Genomic DNA, 6,842 nt, shown 5'->3' on the forward strand with positions numbered 1-6,842 from the left:
TTTATACAGTCTTCTATATTCAACAGTTAAATTTACTGCTTGACGTTGACAGCCATAGAATGGAATAAAAAACCTGCTGCATTGTTTTCGCTATGCAATAAAAGTTTCAAGATAACTAATTTGCCACCAATTGAAAGTCAATTTACAGTTTATGTGTAACTTCAATAGTAACCATTTTGTAACTATACATGTTACATATTGGTTATTGAGTAACTGTTAATGTAACCATATTTAGTTACATAAGTTGCGCTATTTCGGTTACACAAGTGTTATATTTTAGGTTACTGTAACCGAAGTTTTACATTTAAATTTGTCGCATATCAGCCGCTGCGACTCAATTGTGACAACGTGTGCTACTTGGGGGGAGTTACGTCAACTATGAATTCATTAGCAGAGTAGCTCTATTTTCTAAAATTACTCGAATATTTTCGAATACACACATGTTGTTTGAGTGTCGGTCATGTGTATTACACAGTTAAGAATGCATAGGACCGAAAAAGCACATTTTGGTCATTTTGGATTTAACGTCAACTATGAATCCATTGGCAGTAATGTCCGCTCTTTTTCGAAACTGAACCACGTGATGACCTCGACAAATAGTTGTTTGGCTAACATCAAAAACATGAATGTAGCTATAGCAGTAATATTTTGTGCTGAAGTTACATATTGGCGATGACGGCGACATAATGTTTTAGATTGCCACTTATTGTTCGAGGGGTGCTCCATCGAGCGATTACTTGTTCATTACATAAAACCCTTTTGAGACACTTCCCGTTCATTGCCTGTTGGTATGTTCTCTGTGCCTAAACTATAACTGGTGCAAGCACCTCACGAACACTCTCTTATCCGGAACAGGATTTGTTGAGACCCCGAAAAAAAAGTATCCAAAATTCGAGTTTACAACAACAATATTCGTGATACAACGATGAATAGATGTCGGCCATGTCGCCACTGTTTACATTTAATAAGATGATTAGAGATCAGAGATACGCCACTCTTCGCAGATTCAATCGTCAGTAAGGTGGCTCCTGAGACGGCAAGACGGTTTACTAACCTGTCATAGTGTTTGTAAAGCGTTCTCATAGTTCTCGTAGTCAAGCTTTCTCACGTTTGACTATAGTATCTGTCACTAACACTTGTGTAAAATGAGAAGGCGGTGCAAAGACTATGATAGTCTAGTAAACCCTACCGCCAGTAGATGGTGCTGATGACAAAGTTTTTATTTTTTGTATGAAGAAATCAAAGACTAGCATATCTAGTTCCTTTAATAATCTAATTATCTAATAATAATCTAAGATATCATTCTATGTTCACACGCAAGCGCTCTCTGCTGACTATTTTGCATATAAAGTTTACCTGTATGCTATATTTTTGTATTTCAAAAAGCTTTAATTTGAATTGATACCTGACGTTTAACTTAATAGTAACATATGACTAATAGCACAGAACGGAAGATCAACTTCAAGTAAAAGCGAATTCAAAAACTGACCACAAAAGGAATGCAAAAATCAGCAACGATTTTTTCTTACTTCGAGTAAGTTTCTCAGACCGTGCACGTTTATGCCACTTTGACTGTGGTATAAAGTGATATAATATTTTTCTATGCTTTGAATTGACCGTTAGCTCTACAGTTCTACCTGGTTAATAAGGATTGTTGTTGTTAATGACAACTTAAAGAAGATATTATTGAAAAGTTATAATCGGAGCAGAAAAGTGATGCAGTATAATAAAGATTTTACTGTTTCGAAATCTAAAATAAAATATCGGCTTGGCACATATCAGTAATTGAAACTGAAATTAAGATTTCAGTTCTTTAGAACGAAGATGATTTGGAACTTGGAAGCCGTTAATAGATAAAATGATTTTAGTGGAAGGACTTTCGAATACAGGTTGTTCCTCTACCTGCTACCTGTCAAAATTGCACAACTTAGACGTTTAGCAAAATGGAACCTGCTTGTTTTTTCTCTAAGTTCAATAGATCAGTTCGTTTCATTTTTGGCACCGATCGTTTTTGGTTTATCACTTCATGTGTCTAGACCAGTGGTGCCCAGGCATAGGCACGGTGCGGGCCAAATCAGATCGCCCATGAATGCCGCGGGCCGCAATAATCTCTGACCATTCTTGTGCATAACAAAATGTAAAATATGCGACAGCAAAAAACATTTTTAGGAATCGCCACAAGATTTAAACCGGAAAGCATTCAGATTCATAACACGCACGAGGCATTACGACTAAACTAAACTCCTATCAAAAAAATTTCTCATAAGTTCACCATCTTTCAGATCAGTTCGCGGGCCGCATGGATCATTTCGAAGGGCCACATGCGGTCCGCGGGCCGCAGTTTGGCCATCACTGGTCTAGATCAATCAGCATCTATATTAACGCACACGTGTATGAAATTTGACACCAATCCAGCTTTTTACGAACCATAATGGCGGACGTGTTCGTAATATTTGACCAACATTTTTGACATTTCCCTAATACATCGCACGTTTTCTTTCCGCGCATTCACGGTAAAACTAAAGGAATGTACGGAAAGAAAACCTACGATGTATTAGGGAAATGTCAAAAATGCTGTTTAAATATTACGAACATGTCCGTCATTATGACTCGTAAAAAGCTGGATAGAGCCTCTTTGTTCGAAATACAATTCTCTGATAAGAACGCTAAGACGGACCGCTTTAACGGCTGGTACCGGCTGTAACGCTCCGCGGCTGGTTCGCCTTAGCCTATTAAATGGACATAATTTGACCCCCGGTACATAGCCATTTTTCTGTGGTTGAAATCTAGACGTCAAAAGCACTGGGCGGGAAATCATTTCATAGAAATTCTATGGAGCTGCCATTGTTTCGGGGCCAGCATCGATGGGCCCATCAGTATGGGGCTATTGTCAAATCATATGTGAGAGTGTATTGGTGATACCGGACTAACTTAATTGGTTCCAACATGTAGAAATATGTGTGTTTGAAAATATTTTCATGCTTATGGTAACTTTGCTCACCGCAATTTGACACTTTGACTCATTAACAAATCATTGCGTACTACTGTCGCTTTAAATGCAACATTTATGTACGTTATTTTCACAGTTTAAAATTATGCGAGGGACCGTCGCTCATACCGATTTGTATCGGATCGATTTTAAGTGCGAATACAAGGTATATTCATTATGCTTCTGGTAGGATTGAAGTAGTTGTGTGAAAAAAAAATTATAAACATCTGCAAAAAAAATTTCACACAAAACACAAGCCGCTTTACAAGGGTGAACCTGTTATCTCGCACATCGTTAATTTATACCAGAATATTTGACAGGTCTATTGAAAGTGGTATAATTTTTTTCGTGTAAAAAGCGTTCCTGTTACCACTAGATGGCAGTCAAAAATGAACTGAGTTGTATCCAGTTTTCAAATCGAAGATGATATTCCTTTCTTTGCTAATAGTCTGTCTAGCGACGGTAGACAATTTTTTTCTCATGAATAGCGTGCGTTCGGCACACAGAAATTGCTAATTTGCGGTTGTGTTAGTGGTTTTTAACTCAGTTTGAACCTCTACATCTGCCTAGTGAGAAAGCCACCAACAGCAAAAAACAAATCGCTTGTACGCAAGGGTTTTCCAGCAAGGTATAAAAATGCGTAGTTATCTTAGAATACATTTGTAATCATTTACATCTTAATTGTGTAACAAATGGTAAATAATGTAAAAATCAATTACTCTTTATAGTTACTTAATGTTGAAGGTACATTTAGACATTTTGTGCCCAGTTACTTTTACCAATAATATTTTCTGATCGAGTTACATATCTGCGATGGCAGCGACATCAGTTATCAGTGATCGTAAAAACTTTTTAACACACGTTCAATGCCTGTTAGTCTCTGTGTTGAATCTCATAATTTTATCAGAATCGTAGAAAAAAACAGAACAATCCGCTTGTGGAGTTATTGAAAGCTCAACTTCAAGTCCAAAAGAATCTATAAAGCAAAAAAAAAAAAATCTGGAATGAAAGAAAAGCATAATTTATTATTAAAAGAAGGAAAAGATTTATTAATTAAAGGAAAAGTATAAAATGAAATTAAAATTCTACTAAGACTGTTAAAAGCAATATTCCAGCAAACTCCACCATTACTATTACTATGTTTATTTCAAAACTATGTAACCTGATTAGGCATCTAATGTAAATCGGTACTCGATTAATCGGATCGCCTCCTTCGAAAGAACATGTTAACAATACCAAATTGCTCAATCACATAAAAACAGCTCTGATAGCTTCGTTTTGCAATCTGAAAACAGGCTTTACAGGCTCTGTGTATATCTCTATCTCTCTCTCATTATGCGTTCCACTTCTGATCACGGCAACATACAAGGCAATGGCTTCCGCATATGGCACCGCTGCTTGATAAACACAAGTCGACTCCAGAGAGTGTACCTATGTGTGCCGTTTGCCCTTAGGGGTTTTTCTGCTTTTCGAACATCTCCGCCACCATCCTTCTGATGGCCCATTACCGGGCCGGGGAACGGAACGGCAAATATCGCATTCGGTTCCATCGGTAAAACTTGAATGGGAATTTTTCCTTCCTATTCCCAAAAGGGTGTATTTATCGGAAAAGCGAATCGAATGAGTCGAAACAAGCCTACTAACGGGAGTGTAAGCTCAAAAGTTTTCTTCTTTTTTTTTGCACTGATGCTTGCCTGCCTGTGGGGGTTGAAGCCTCCGGTTTAGGGTTAACGTTCTTACGACGGCAAATTCGTCCCACGATCTTTGGCTGTTGGACAGAGACACGTGCTAGAATGTGGGCAGGATGCCAATTTTGGCACGGCCAACGGAATGGAATGTTTGGAGGTTCTTTGCATTCCTAGGCTTTAAAAAAACTCGATTTTTTGGCAACGAAAATGGGGAAAGGTTAAATGCCGAACTAGTAAAAACAAGTTTAAGTTTTTGATAAACAAAATTAGTACAAAAAACAGAGCTGAAAAAAAGATCTTTAACTTAAATACCGTGTTACTCCGACCAAGTTCAAAACAACATCAAAGTAAAAATTTTACCTCCGCACGTTTCTCACAAAAAATGTAATTTCCTTCAACTTTCCCAATGCAGCTGATGGGAAATTTATGCCTTCCTAATTTAAACCTCTTCGTTCGTTTCAACCGTCGGTCGTTTCGTCTTCGATGAATCCACGCTATATCAAAATGCCCCCCTGTTTGCCATCGAGCCAGCCAGCCAGGAGGTCAGCTTTCAGGTTTATCTTATTACGCTCGTAACAGCGGGGGCGAGAAGAATACAATCACCCGCCGTGTGGCTGCTCCATCGCCAAAGCCAGTGTGGACCCCATAACCGTAAAAGATATTCCATACGATATCAGTAAACAGGAGCCGAAATCATCCGATTTGTTTTATGGTTCTTTTTCCCTAACTTCCTCCAAAACGCCAGATACGCGGCGAAAGGCTGCTGCTCCTGCTGCCGTTGCCGCTGTCAAACGGCCCCCAACCGCCCGGCCCGGTCCAATCTTTTAGCGAAAACGCAACGGCAGTTCGTTCAGGGTTTATGAAGGAGGATGCTGCTGGTGTTATCTACTGGGAAAACGGATAGTTTATCGCACCTAAGCAAAGAAAGTCGTAATTGAGGTTCACGAAGGTTTATTACTGCACGGGTACCTTGGCGGGGGGGAACGACGGTTATCCCAGGGCAACCTTTGGGTTTCGTTTACTGTCCCATTTGAAAGCCGTGTTGTTGGTACACGTGGCCGTTCCGAGCTGATTGGTATGCGTTACTGGATTTTCCGAAAGTTTTTGTTGATTGTATGAAGACGGTAGGCTGTGCTGATTGAAGGGTCAAAACGTTATCGTTCGTTCGTTCGTTTGTTTGTCTGTTTGTGATAAAACGGTTTTGAACTTTATGCCCGAATCGATGATCAAACTCACCTTGCTACAGCTTCTTTAGCAAATCGTCAAGGTCTACCATTATCATTTATTTTCACCAAAAACTCAATCAATTTGTAGTTGGATTTTACCCTAATTTGAAATCTAAATCCAGACCTCTTATCTCGACATATCAAACCAAGAAGTTTAACCGAAAATGCCGACACTTCATTGGGTGGAATTTCCTGCGATTTAGCGCAAGCCCCATTAGGGGACTTTCGCTTCACCGACGACTCCGTCGGCGCTCCTGTGCAGTGCGCTTCATTCCACGTCGGTTGTTTTAAACTTTGATAGAAATCTGTCACCGAACGCTTATCATGCGCTCCCGGCACTGTCGGTTATTAGCCCATAATGCACTCTGTCACACCATTCACGCTAAATCAAACAGGGCACTTCAGTAAGCCCACCACCCGACGTCTCGACCCGGATGATGTCACCCGGAGGCAACGAGATAACGCACGGCGTCGTGTGGATTTACGGGTGAAAACTACTCTCCTCGTGCACCAGGACTCGCACAGTGTGTTAACCGAAAGCCAAACTGCATCCAAGCATCCATTCGCGGAACCATTCGCATCCTTCCCGTTTGCCTTCTACGCTCAATGCCAAGCGGAACGGAACAAGTTCACCCAGGCTCTCGCTACATTCTACATAAGCGGATCCACCTGTGCCAAAGCTCAGAGGTAAACCGCAAAACTGGGTAACACAGGGTAAAGTAGGAAGGAGGCTGCAGCATTCTTTTAAGAAATTCACAATTCCCCAATCCACAAAATCCAACACCATTGGCAGTTTTCCGTTCCCAGGATTCACTCGTTTCAACGTGTCTTCGAAAAGTTGTTTATATCCGTGGATCAAAATCACACATTTTTGCACCGTTTTTCAGAGAAAATTGACGATGAGTCGAGCATTCGCAACGGCAGTAGCAGCAGCAGCAG

Source organism: Sabethes cyaneus, chromosome 2 (genome assembly GCF_943734655.1).
Source record: "Sabethes cyaneus chromosome 2, idSabCyanKW18_F2, whole genome shotgun sequence".
Taxonomy (NCBI): Eukaryota; Metazoa; Arthropoda; class Insecta; order Diptera; family Culicidae; genus Sabethes; species Sabethes cyaneus.